A 15,285-nucleotide genomic window follows, 5' to 3' on the forward strand; every position below is an offset into this window, starting at 1 on the left:
CGGATAATAATTAGGCCTTCTTGAGGCTCAAGAAGTGAAAATCCCAGATCGGTGTATATGGCAGCTATATAAGGTCATAGACCGATTTGAACCGTATTTGGCACAGTTGTTGGAAGTCATAACTAAACAACTCGTGCAAAATTTCAGCCAAATCGGATAGGAAATGGGCCCTCTAGAGGGTCAAGAAGTCAAGACCCCAGATCGGTTTATATGGCAGCTATGTCAGGTTATGGACTGATTTGAAGCATACTCAACACAGTTGTTGGAAGTCATAAAAAAACACCTCATGCAAAATTTCAGCCAAATCGGATAAGAATTGCGCCCTCTAGTGGGTAAAGAAGACCATATTCAAGATCGGTTTATATGGCAGCTATATCAAAACATGGACCGATTTGAACCATACTCAAAACAGTTGTTGAAAAACATAACAAAAAACCACATGCAAAATTTCAGCCAAATCGGGTAAGAATAGCGCCCTCTAGAGGGTCAAGAAGTCAAAATCCCAGATCGGTGTATATGGTAGCTATATCAGATTATGGACCAATTTAAACCATACTTGGCACAGTTGTTGGAACTCATAGCGAAACACGTCATGCAAAATTTCAGCCAAATCGGATAGGGATTGCGTCCTCTAGTGGCTAAAGAAGTCAAGATCATAGATCGATTTATATGCCAGCTATATAAGATCATACACCGATTTAAACCATATTTGGCACAGTTGTAGGAAGTCATAGCGAAACAACTCATGCAAAATTTCAGCCAAATCGGATAAGAATTGCGCCCTCTAGAGGGTCAAGAAGTCAAGACCCCAGATCGGTTTATATGGCAGCTATGTCAGGTTATGGACTGATTTGAAGCATACTCAACACAGTTGTTGGAAGTCATAACAAAACAACTCATGCAAAATGTCAGCCAAATCGGATAGGAAATGCGGCCTCTAGAGGGTCAAGAAGTCAAGACCCCAGATCGATTTATATGGCAGCTATGTGAGGTTATGGACTGATTTGAAGCATTCTCAAAGCAGTTGTTGGAAATCATAACAAAACACCACATACAAAATTTCAGCCAAATCGGATAAGAATTGCGTCCTCTAGTGGCTCAAGAAGTCAAGACCCAAGATCGGTTTATATGGCAGCTATATCAAAACATGGACCGATTTGAACCATACTCAACACAGTTATTGGATATCATAACAAAACACCTCATGCAAAATTTCATTCCAATCGGATAAAAATTGCGCACTCTAGAGGCTCTAGAAGTCAAGACCCAAGATCGATTTATATGGCAGCTATATCAAAACATGGACCGATATGGCCCATTTACAATCCCAACTGACCTACACTAATAAGAAGTATTTGTAGAAAATTTCAAGCGGCTAGCTTTACTCCTTCGAAAGTTTGCGTGCTTTCGACAGATGGACAGATGGACGGACATGGCTAGATCGACATAAAATGTCACGACGATCAAGAATATATATACTTTATGAGGTCTCAGACGAATATTTCGAGTAGTTACAAACAGAATGACAAAATTAGTATACCCCATCCTACGGTCCATTGTTGTTGTTGTTGTTGTAGCAGTTTGTTGTGTTCTTATTATTCGTCTGCTTGATTCTGTTGAGTGTCGAGACCCAGGAACTCTGCGACTAGGAGGGGGTGTGTCCACAATGATCTGGATATGAGTCGATTGGGTCTGGCTGGGCAGTTAAACAGGTGACGTGTATCGTGCGGTCCCTGTTGACAATCGGGACATACATCTTGCACGTCGACATCAATCCTTGCTCTGTAGGAGTTGAGGCGGCTGCATCTGCCGGAACGTAATTGAGCCAGAACTACTCTGGTTTGTCGGGGGAGGTCAATTTCTTCAGGTCGTTCTCTAAGGACTACATTCACCCGGTAGCCATTTACCGCATCTGCTACCATGTCTGCATGAATGTTGTCTAGACCTGCTTGATATGCCGCTTGATCTAGAGTTTCTCTCTTATAGCGCTCAACCTCACGCTCTAGATCATGCAGATCTACCTTAACGCTTCTGGGCGGTGGATATCTATCCACAAGATGATGATTTGGATGGTCTCTGAGATAACAGCCCAAAAGGTATTGCTTAGACAGCATGTAGTTATGTCTTCGCACTGGTGGTCTCCTCATGAAGGTGGTCCACATGAGAACTGAGGAGACAGCCCGTCGCAGTTCGGAGGGCAGCATTCTGACAGATCTGAAAATTATTCCACTGCGTGTCACAAAGTTGACGAGACCGTGGTCCAACTTCTTGTGGCTATGGTCCTCTCGATAGGTCGCTTTTTGAGGACATCGCAACACGTCCCTCCAGCTAGGCATAAGACAAGTCCGAAGTCCCGTAGAGTATTTCAGGGTGTGCCCCAAGGCGGGGTTATATCTCCGGCAAGGGATGATTATGAGCACCACGGACTATGTGTCCCCCGACTTCTTCCGTACGGCAATATACGCAACGGCAGCATCCCAGCCCAAATATTCAGTGCCGGGAAACGTGGCAAGATCGATGAGATTGTGGACTTTATGAGTCGGAAGAGCATATTGGTCGCAGCGATCCAGAAGACAAAGCTGACCAACACCTGCAGCTTGCACAGTTGTCATGGATACAATGTGCTACGTAAGGATCGCTCAAGGAATGGGGGTGGGGGATTGGCCCTCGTGAAACACCATTCCATGCAATATAGTCCCATCTCGCCTGCGCCTGGCACTAGTGACGCATGGAGTGCATGGAGATGGAGCTATACAACGTGCACATACCGCCGATTAGTAGATGTGTGCCAAGCCTAAAACCCCGACATAAGTGGGTTACTATCTGGCCATAATCGTCTGGTTCTAGGGGACTTTAATGCGCATCACACTTCATGGCATTCTCCTCTAGATAATGACCAGCGTGGCATAGCTTTGGCAGAGCAGATTGAAAGACCCCACTAGGATTACGGGGAGGTGCAGCAGCTCGCTAGATATTTCCATTGCATCCGCTGATCTCCTGAGTGACGTATCCTGGCAAGCCGTCATCTCTTAGGGGTCAGACCAACTCCCCATAATTCTCACCATCGACCGACCACCCGACTTCATAACCTCTGAGCGCCGGACGTTTATCAATCAGTATCAGGTCGATTGGACTGGCTTCAGAGAGTATACCAATCGCCGCTTCAATGAACTGCTACCCCCCTCGGGTGTGCTAGCTGCCGAGAGGAAATTTCGAGACATCAATCACGCAGCAGCCGCTCGCTTTATACCAGCCGGTCGAATTGTGGCCCAATTTCCCGGCGCAGGCAGTGGTACTCGCAGACGAGCGTGATGGGATTCGTGGTATGGACTCCACTAACCCCAGAATCAGCGAGCTGAATCTGGAATTAAACAGGGTAGTCAATGAACATAAGCGGAATTTGTGGCTGGAACACATGGAGCATTGTAACTTAGGCACCGGTGTAGGCAAGCTGTGGTCTACTGTTAAGTCACTCTCGAACCCCAGTAGATGGGATGACAGGTCCTCAGTCACTTTTGGCGAAATAACCATGACTGATTCGAAGAGATGCGCGGGGTTGTTCAACCGCCAATTTATTGTGCATCCCGAGAGTGACAGGGCAAGAAGGGGAGCCATTCGCCGTATTCATGGTCTCCAAGCCGATGAACAAATGCAAATTTTGCTCACGAACATTTCATTAAGGCACTGGAGCAAACTTCTCACATATCAATGAGCGCATTCAAGTTTAAGCTGAATGATAAGGGGCCTACTTTTTATAGCCGAGTCCGAACGGCGTGCCGCAGTGCGACACCTCTTTTGGAGAGAAGTTTTAGATGGCATAGTACCTCACAAATGTTGCCAGCATAAGGAGGGGAAAATCACCGCTGAAAATTTTTTCTGATGGTCTCGCCAGGATTCGAACCCTGGCGTTTAGCGTCATACGCGGACATGCTAACCTCTGCGCTACGGTGGCCTCAGAGTCGATGAACAGCCATCACAATTTATCGTAGGCGAAGTTACGAATGTCATCCGTGGCGCCAAATCATCTAAGGCGTGCGTTGGGCCCCGACGGAATCTCTACATTGAAGTTGAGGAATCTGGATTCACCTGGAGTTGAGTACCTTACTACGGTCCTCAACCTGTCTTTGAACACTCTTATAGTTCCCGATGTCTGGAAAATAGGCAGAGTGATCCCGCTACTGAAGCCTGGAAAGGACCCGAGTTTGGGAGAGTCGTACAGACCGATATCCCTTCTCTCACCAGTGGCAAAGACGCTTGAGGTATTACTCCCCCGGGGCCTCGTAAGAGAATTTCCATTCGAAGACTGCATAGCACAACAAACAGCTTTGCATGCCATCACCGCACACATTTGCCGTGGCTTCAATCAGCCCAGGCCATGTGATAGGACGGTCCTCGTGGCACTGGACCTATCGAAGGCATTCAACACGGTCAGTCATGCCAAATTATTTGAGGACATCGCCAACACGTCCCTCCAGCCAGGCCTGAAATGCTGGGACGCGAATTTTCTGTGTGGTCGCCAGTTATTTGTGGAATTTAGGGATAAGAAGTCGAAGAACCGTACAGTGAAATAGGGAGTTCCCCAAGGTGGGGTGATATCTCCGGCAGTGTTTAACCTCTACCTATCTTCCATTCCACTCCCTCGAGACGGCATAGAGATCGTATCATATGCGGACGATTGTACGATCTTGGCATCAGGCCCCCCTAAACGAACTTTCCTCATATTTCGCTGCGAGAAATCTGAAGATATCCGCCACCAAATCTTCAGCCACACTGTTCACTACAAATACGCGTGAGGTGAATATTGAGCTGACTGTGATGGTCGATGGAGAAATGATTCCGACCATCAAGTGTCCCAAAATACTTGGCATCACATTTGACACCTCTTACACCACATGCCACAGCAATTTGCGATAAAGTCAAAAGTAGAAACAAGGTCCTCAAGTCACTTGCTGGCAGTACTTGGGGTGCAGACAAAGAAACCACAGTTATGTCAGCGCCAGTGTGGTCTCGTCAACTTTGTGACACACAGTGGAATAATATTCAAATCTGCCAGAATGCCGCCCTCCGAACTGCGATGGGATGTCTCCTCAGTTCTCATGTGGACCACCTCCATCAGGAGACAAAGATCCTACCGGTGCGCAGACATAACCACATGCTGTCTAAGCAATACCTTTTGGGCTGTTATCGCAGAAATCAACCAAATAATCTTCTTGTGGATAGATATCCACCACCCAGAAGCCTTAAGGTAAATCTGCATGATCTAGAGCGTGAGGTTGAGCGCTACAAGAGAGAACCTCTAGATCAAGCGGCATATCAAGGAGGTCTAGACAACATTCATGCAGACATGGTAGCAGATGCGGTTAACGGCTACCGGGCAAACCACAGTAGTTCTGGCTCAATTACGTTCTGGCCGATGCAGCCGCCTCAACTCCTACAGAGCATGGTGATGTCGACGTGCAAGATGTATGTCCCGTTTGTAACCGCACGATACACGTCACCTCTTTAACTGTCCGGTCAGACCCACTCGACTCAGACCCAGATCCCTGTGGACGCACCCCATCTTAGTCGCAGAGTTCCTGGGTGTTGACACTCAACGGAATCAGCAGACGAATCCCAATCCCAAGGCAGCCGGTTGTACGTACCGGATTAAGCCAATGAAGTCCTTTATCGGCAAGGGCTGTCGCCTCAGTGTACAGCACACTGCTACAACAACAACAAGCAGACGAAAGATAAAACTCAATAAACTGCTACAACAACACTGCTCATTAAATCTGTATTTAAGGCCCCTTCTCAGCTGATTGCTTAAAGAAAAAACAGATGATCGCGCCATTTAATCCGTATTTAAAGAGCAGTGTAAATGGTGTTTAAAATTGAAAGTAAATCCTACCAATTTTGATAGAAAAAGCCTTAACGCTGGTTTCCACATCATGAAAATCTTGGAAATACTTCTGGAACTTTTGAGCGCAAAGATACCAGCCTTATAATATTGGGTTGCCCAACAAGTAATTGCGGATTTTTCATATAGTCGGCGTTGACAAATTTTTTTCACAGCTTGTGACTCTGTAATTGCATTCTTTCTTCTGTCAGTTATCAGCTGTTACTTTAAGCTTGCTTTAGAAAAAAAGTGTAAAAAAAGTACATTTGATTAAAGTTCATTCTAAGTTTTATTAAAAATGCATTTACTTTGTTTTAAAAAATCCGCAATTACTTTTTGGGCAACCCTACATTACCTGTTGTATAGCCTTTCCTCTTCTCTTAAGAAGCAAATATTTAATTGAAACACAAGTGGGACAAGTACATTATTTCATTAATCAATAGTTTTATTTGATCTTTTTTTTTTCTTCATGGTTTTTCATCAGGGTGTATTATTATTTTCATTCAATTAAAGATTTTTATTTTCATCTTAGATTTGTGTTTTGTTTCTCCGTTATTTTAGATTTATCGATTTTTCGGGGCTCTCTGTTTTTTTTTTTTTTTAATTTCACTTAATAAATTTGAAAACTGTGATTTTTTTTGTTATTTAGTTATTTTTATGTGATTTGACATTCACACTTCTGTTGTTTAGGTGTGTGTGTGTGTGTGTGTTGGGTGTGGTAAGGGTTTTTTTTGCAAAACTTTTCAGGATTTCGCTTGGTGAAAAACAGTTACAGTTTTTTTTTTATCTTTAACATTTGATTCGATTAGGCAGTCCTGAAAAGCTTTGCTTTGGTATTCCTAAGGGGAGGGGTTGGGGACTTAGTAGTGGGTTTCTTGTCTTTAAGTCAGTGATTTTGTCTGCCTTTGTTATTTTTTGAGTTTCAATTTAAATTTCAACTAAACACATTTGTTTTTGTTTGCTAGACTAGATTTGAGTTTTTTTTTTGTTTTCCTTTTCAGTTGCATTTTTCTTTTAACTTATGATTATTGCATTTTTTATTTTTGGTTTTTTTTTTTACTGGGTTGTTTAATTGTTCTTACATAGAAGACGCTTCTTTTACTTCACTTCAACTGGTTGAGTTTTGTGTAGGGGGAGTGGGGAGTTAAGGAGTTGTATTTATCTCAAAGAGATGGTGTGAGTGAGAAAGAGCCGTAGTGTTGGGTTTCAGTAGACATAGAGGGCGAAACTATATGCCGACTATGTTTGGCTGAAGTGTGTGGTGTTGGCGGGTTGGGGTGGGGTGATTTTGTATAGGATTTTTGGAAGTGGGCTGTGTGGAGGAATTATTCTCATTTGTTTTTTATTAAATTTTTCTTTTAGCTTAATTCTCGAAATTCTATTACAACTAGTGGGGTTTTTGTTTTTCGTTTTTTCTCTTCTTGCTTCGTTTTTTCCTTGTTCTTTTTAATTTTTTAATGGGTGTAGTTGTGTGAGTGTCTATTTAGTGTTATATATTAATATTATCAACTTATGAATACATTCGTTTTTATATTTTTTTTGTTGCTCTCATCGTAAATTTGCTATGATAAATTAGCATAAATCCTTAAGATTTGTTAGTTTAACATGTGTGTGTGTGTGTGTGTAAAGTGTTTATTATTTTTTTGTTTTTAGTAAAGTGGGTACAAGGGTTTACAATTGGAGTTGGTTATGGAAGTGATCTTGTTTGTGTGAATGTGTGTAGATTTTTTTTCTTCTTATAAATTTAAAACCATTTAAATAGAAAATGAAATAATAATAATAATAATAATGACAATACACAATTAATAATCATAATAAATTTTTTTATAAACAATGATTTTAGCTTTAGTCTAGTAGTGGTAGTGGTGGTTGTGACGGTAATGGTGAGGAGTATTAGGATAATGATGATGGTTGTTGCTTGATTTGATTTAGGAGTTTTTTTCTTTCTTCGTAGGTTCAATTATCTTTTAGGTTTGGTTTTATGCCATCATTATGTTCATCAATTAATCTACATATAAATTATTATTTTTTTTTTTTAAATATATAATATTTTTTTGGTTTGTATTAATTTCTTTGTTAAAATAATGCACAAAATGTGATTTGTTTTATTTTTCATTTATTTTGTTTTTGTTTTCTTATTTTTCGTTATATTTGTGATTTTTTTTTATCAAAAGCTAAACATAAATACACCATCACACTTAAATCTTTGTTGGATTTAAATGTGCCTGTACATAATTGAGTTAAGATTATTTGTCTGTGAGTGTGAGTGAGATCGTCTAAGCTTTCCAGCAAGCAAACTTTTTGCCTTCGCAAAGTGGTGCACAGTCTGGTGCTTAGACTAACGGCATTGAAAATGTTTGTGTTGCAAAATAATACCAAATATGTATGCATGTATGTGTGTGTGATGTCATTATACTACATTGATAAAACAACAATAATTTATTATAATAACAAAAAAATTATATTTTACTATTTTTTTAATATCATTTAAAAAGAGATGTATTGCTGGTCCATAAATTTGAAGATATAAAAAATGCAAATTAGTTTATGAACAATCCATCAAAGAATAGCGGGGATACTTCTTTCATATTAGAGGATAAGGGATATACCAAGGTATATTCACAGGTAGGTTCACAGGTAGTGTTCACTATCTGTCAAAATCAGCGATTAATGCAACTCTGATTTTATGTATATTACTAGTTCACGCCATTTTTCCTTGTTTGTATATGTATCGTTCACATACAACCAGGTCTCGTTGACAGATAGTGCACTTCGCGAGAAAAAATTGTACTCAGCTGTTTACGGTACACTACCTGGAAGTTCTGTCATGGAATATACTTTTTATTGTCCAGTTGGAATGACGCCACCACTTAGCACTTAAAATTTACATAGCCGAATATGTCACAAATGTTGCCAGCATTAGCTAGAGAAAAACCACCGCAGCAACTTTTTCCTCGTCGTCAGGATTCAAATCCAGGCAAGTATCTTTATAGGCGTCTATGATAACCTCTGCGCAACGGTTGCCTCAATTTGAAGGGGTGGTGTTAGAAAAATTGCGTTATAATAAACTTTGAAATTTTGCTAACAAAGGGTGATTTTTTATGAATTAAGTGTTTCGGAGTGTCAGCATTGGTTGAAAATTGTGTCCAAACGTCATATGTGAAATTACACTCTGCCATTTGATTATGGAGAATCTCACAAACGAGCAACGACTGCAAAACATTAAAATTTATAACAGATAAACGGGTTTTGTGATAACAGCCCAATGGAAATCCACTGTTTTATTGAAAAATTGTGTTCAGCGATCAGGCTAAAACCCCAGCACTGACTTCGACTTTTCGTCCGAACAACTGTCAAAACGCACTATAAAAATGGTGACGAAAAAATTTCAATACATTTCATAGAAGTTTCACTTCTATAAGCAAAATAGTAGCGACATGTCGCTGCGCCAATACAAATTTCACTTCAATTTATTGCCCATGTAATTAAGTGCTCACGAAATGGGCACCAATCAACTATGTTTCAATGATGCTGTCTTTGTTGTGTACAAGTTGGCCGTTGGCCAACAGTTCGATCCATTTTTATTTGTGTGTGATCATGACAAGGTGGTCTCATTTATACAACAACCACAAATCAAACGGTGCAACCCATCAAGCTGATCGACGTTTTGCCAACACACATAAAGAAATCTGTGCGCGTGTGTATATCCGTGTGCGTGCATGAGTTGAGAATATGTGAGAAGCATGATGACAACAAAGAGAATAGTAACAAAAATCTGACATCTTAATACCGTCAAACCTGGCCGGCCGTTAACAGCTGTTCGCGTGAGACCACCTTTTTAGATCCGCCTTGTTTAACACCCAAACTGATCGCGTTTACTTAACCGAGCGCACGTACAATATTTTGAGACCCGAAGTAATTTACTATTTCAAGTGATGGTATGTGCAACTGTGATTCGATGGTGTCAATGTAAGTGTGACTTGTTATCAGAAGACCATTTTCGAAGCTGCTTTGGACATGTCGGTCGTAGACCATGGACCTACCAAAAAGACTCGGCACCGTCATAATAAGCACGTATGCATCAATAATGACTAAAAAATTCATCTTCCGCACTTTATTTCATCCACACAGTGGCTGTTCAATTCGTCAGATACCAATACAATGGACTTTTCTGTTTGGACCATTTGAGAGGGCAAGGTAAGGACTAAAAACTAAGCCATGATGGATGCTCTGAAGAAAGCCATTCCATTTGTACAGCTTGCAAATCTTTTTTGAACACTCAGAGCAATATTCAGGGCAAACGCTAGTTATATCGAGCAAAAGTGAATGGATACTGATTCACACAATACAGGAGTTGTTTGAATTGGTAAATATCGAGCGCAATGTGTGAGAGCTTGAGATGTGCCCTTATCAGATGATGAAAAGAACCAGAGAAAAATAGATAGAAATATTCCAGATATTCGACTAAGAAGGCAGTATCCTGCAGTCCCACACGTTTAAAGGCATTAAAGGTCATATCTTAGTTTAGTATCCTTGATAAACAATCTTCCATACATAGAGACAGCTAATGTATGATCTTTTTAATATACCGCTGGAAAAGATTATACATAAGGCACCTACCATTTGATAAAGAATCTGCCCAAATTTGTCTGGCAGTAATCAGAGGCGAAATCAAGTTGTTGGTGTCAATGTTCAACGCGCCAAATTGATCCGAGCCAAAGTAAAGCAGAGTTTACATGGCACATCATGATCGTACTTATCGTGTGTACGTGTTGATTATAGCTTTTGCCTAAAACGGTACATCAATTTTGTCTTTTCTTTGATTTTATTTAATTTTTTAATACTTTACTTCTCATTTCTTACACTTATTTGTCACAGAACGTGTTTTTTAATAGCTGTCAATTAATGATTACACATTTCTTTGTAAACGGTAACCGATAGACGTCATTCATCGAAAAATGTGACGAATACACCTTTGTTTACACCAATACTATTACAATGACCCTACATCAGGTGTGCCATGTAAACTCAGCATAAAACTAAAAACTTATCGGGGGTTTATAACGATTACTTTACACTGGAATTCTGTGTAGTACATCTGAATTCAACAGGATAGAGTAAAAACAAGATAAAGTTAAATGATGTTTAATTTTGGTAGTTTGTTCAAGTCACAAATTGGATTTGATGATTAATTTTACAAGCCATTTCAGCGATTAGTTAGCTTTTTCTTACACAATAAAAAAAAGAATTGGTAGTTACAATGAATCCATCACATATAATGTTATCGATAGGTCGCGGTAACTTGTAGCCGTCTACCAAACTAAATATCAAATGCAAGTTGTACTGGATGGTTATCGATATCATGCGATAACATGACCTTCTTAACAAATTTTACAAAACTCTTTTTCACTAATAGAAAGAAGGTTGCGGAAAGTGATCGCGTATTTGCCATTAAACACGATTAATCGGTTATTTTTGTTTGTCATCGCATGATATCGATAACTATACAGTACATCGTTTCACTGCAATTTTATCCAAATCCTCTTACTTGCAGTGAATATGACTAAAATAAAACACAGCATTTACTGTTTGTTTACGTTTTCTCTTCTATGTGACATTTGATGAAATTTCAAATTTGCTTAGTTTGACAGTCAAAAATTTCATAGGGACCTTTTCATTTTCGCAACGGCTATATCTTCGGGTATATATCAGGCATTACTGAGAACTTCTTCAAATGTCTACTGCTAAGTTTTCAGGTAGTAAAATGGGTGCAAAGTAATGTCCTGTTTTTTTTTTCTTAAAACAATTTTTCTCTTACATCCTGAAATGTATGGACCAGCTATAAATCATTTAATTTACTGCTATGAGTTTTGATGGGTTCGAGGGCTTAGTGGATCCAGGAACGGGGAGAGGAGTTTTCTTTGTATAACTTTTTGTTCACACAATAACAGATATCTTATGTGCTGGTTTTCTTGTGTATGTCCTTCTTATGTGTCCTTTAAGTAGTAGTTAAGTGTTAATTATGTTTGCTTTTAATGCTATGTTTTTTTTAATTTCTTAATTTTTTTTAAATCTTCTTTACGGGTTTTATTTTGTTTAATTTTTTTGGTTTTATTTTATATAAAATTAATGTTCAAGTCTTTTCAGAAACAAATGCATTACGATCAAATTGTTGTTGTTATTATTATTGGTTTGTTTGACAATACTTTACTATTTTTCGTGTTTTAAGTTTTTGTTCTCTTCTTCGTCTCTTAATCATTTCTTTTATTATATATGTGGTTGGTTTTTATTTTCGTTTTTCTTACTTTTCTTGTGTGAGTGTGTGTTAAATTAATTTATTTAGTTCTTGGTTGTTATTAAATTTTTTTATTTATTATTATTTTTTTGAAAAATAACATTTGCTATTTTAATATTTTGTTTGTATTGGTTTGGTTTTGTTTTGACATTTCGTTACTTAATACTACGCTATACGTAATTAAAATGTAAGATACTTGTGTTTTTTTGTTTGTTTTGGTTTGTTATTTTATTTCATATTTTTCTTCATGTTAAGCTGGCTAGCTGTTGGGAATTTGTGGAGCATACATATGATGTAACGAGAAAGGGGAGGAGAAAGTCAGCAAATGTGGGTGGTGTGATTTTTTTTGTTGCGAATGTCCCTGTTCTATTTAAGCTGTATGCATACAAGTCTGTGCAAAGTCACACTGGATAGTTATCGATGTTATGCGATAACAGTCTACAGTACTGATAAAATTAAAACAGGTTCATTGTTTTAGCCATGATATAAGAAAAAGGTAGCATACAGCAAACAGCTGAGTACAATTTGTTCTTACAAAGTGCAATATTTGTCAATGAGTTCTTATAAGGTTCGGTTGTGTGTCTCGATCTATCTTGGTTTCACCCTGCCTCAGATTAATCTGTCATACCAATATCTGTCATATCAATACAAAGAATGACGCAATACACAAGTACAAAATTCAAGCGTAATAGTGTGATTGCGTTATATTTGGCTAGAAAAGTACAATCGGCTTTGTTGGAGAACTCATACACCATAAGTCGTAATTATGATTCTGGTACCGTTGCCAAATGCCATGGTGGTGGTAAAAAAAAACCAAAACTACTGAAATGGTTCGGCTGGTGAAGACTAGAATTCAATGACATCCACACCGTACATGGCGAAACAATTTAAGGTGGTCTCATTTGTACAACAACCACAAGTCTTATGGTGCAATTCGTCAACTTGCCATCAAGCTGATCGATGTTTTGACAATACACACCAATAAATTTGTGTGTGTGTGTGTATGAGCAGAGAAAATGCGAGAAAGAAGATCACACCAAAGAGAATGCGAACAAAAATCTGAGAATGCAAACAAACCGTCAAACTTGGCCGGCTGTTAACAGCTGTTCGCGTGAGACCACTTTTTTAAATACGCCTTGCACACCGTAGTGGCAATCAAATGGCTAATGGAGACTTTACATGGCACATCATGATGCGTGTAATGTCTAAAAAATTAAGATCATTTGATTTTTTCGATGTTTGGTGTTTATCGATAACCGTTTACACAGAAATGTGTAACCATTACTTTTTTTTCTGTCAGCCAACACGCAGGGGATGTCCCCTATGAATGCATTGCCGAGTGGAAATTAGGAAATGGAGGGGGAAAAAGTATGTAGTGCTTATTGACATTTGTCTTAAATCTTTGGATCTCAAAGTGGATGGGAAAAACATTAGCCGGAAGTCGATTCCACATACGAACGGTTCGGGCGAAATATGAATTCTCTCTATAATGCATTGTGCGTTGCGCTGGCCAATCAATTACAAACGTGAGTTCCTGGCATGTCTAGTATCCCTGACATACATCCTTACATCATAAATAAGAAGACGAATATCAGATGAACACACACCAAGAAAGTACCGATAGAACAGCGCCAAACAACCCACATTGCGACAATGATGAAGGGAGGCAATAGAGTTGGATACCCCACTGTCCCCAATCAACGCCATCGCTCTCCTCTGTACACGGTTCAGTAGCTTCAGGAATGATTTTGAAGCTCCAGCCCATACATGTGAGTTGTACTCCATTTTCGGCCTTATGAAAGTGGTGTAGATGTTAATAATATCAGACGGGGTGAAGTAATTCTTACACCGTTTAAGGAAGCCTAAACACTTGAATGCTTCTTTCGACACTATATGTTTAGGCCAACGGACATCACTTTGTATTTTCATGCCCAGAACATCAGGAGCTTCTGATTGCTCAACATTTACACCGTTGATAGACAAATATGATCGTAATGGGTCAGCGAATCGTTTGTGTGACAACAAACAGCTCTGAGTCTTCCGTGCATTAAAATCTACTCGATTCATTCGACCCCACTCAGAAATGACCAACAAATCCTGGCAGAGTGTATCGTCCATAACCCGCCTCTTGTCCTCAATCTCTCGAAGACTCGGCCTGTGGCCGAATGACAGAGATTACTGAGTAGATCGGATTCGTTGTCTGACCCAACAGATCGTTGATGAAAATAAAAAGAAGAGAAGAGAAGGAGAAAGAACAGAGCCCTGTGGTACACCTGCAGTATATTTACATATGCTCATTGGATGAGAACCCATCTATAACGACTCGAATAGTGCGATCTCTGAGAAAGCTCGAAATAAATCGAACGATGCCATTACCGACACTAAATGCGACAAGCTTTGATAGTAGTGCACCGCGTCAGACCCTATCAAATGCCTTGGAGAGATCCATAGCCACAACCTTACTCTCACTAAACTAGTTGATTGAGCGACTCTAACGTTCCGACAGCCGTGCCATGAGGTAGCCCGTAAAGCGATTTCTGTGGAACCCATACTGTTGGTCGCGAAGAAGGCCATTAGACTCTAAATACCTCAAAAGATGGTGATTAACCATGCTCTCCATGACCTTGGAGTGAGCGGAACATATCGCAATTGGCCGATAATTCGCAGAGTTGTTTGCCTCACCCTTCTTGGGTATTGGCTGAACGTTCGCCACCTTCCAAAGCGCCGGAAAGACCCCTCGTGTAGAAGTAAGAACCTTAGTATGCAGACGCTGTTCGTAAAGAAATTTCTGGCACCTAAGCATATTGGCACACGAAGATCTTGCCTGCTTGCGCAGCAGTTCAGTATTGGCATTCACTCATTCTGTTTTGGCCTTTAAGCCTAGTACTGAGTTTATTCACAGCGGAAATGCCTATTAAATTATTGCGAAATGCCACGCACTCTTTTCTATGTCAGAACACAAACACAACAACCAAGAAAGCCAACATCATTGAAGCAGAGTTGACTCGGTTTAAAATTGTGCGAAATTTGTCCTGATGCAGCGACATGTCGCTACTATTTTGCTCATAGAACTCAGCACAACATAATTACCAGGTAGTGTACCGTAAAGACCTGA

This window comes from Stomoxys calcitrans, chromosome 1 (assembly GCF_963082655.1).
Source record: "Stomoxys calcitrans chromosome 1, idStoCalc2.1, whole genome shotgun sequence".
Lineage (NCBI taxonomy): Eukaryota > Metazoa > Arthropoda > Insecta > Diptera > Muscidae > Stomoxys > Stomoxys calcitrans.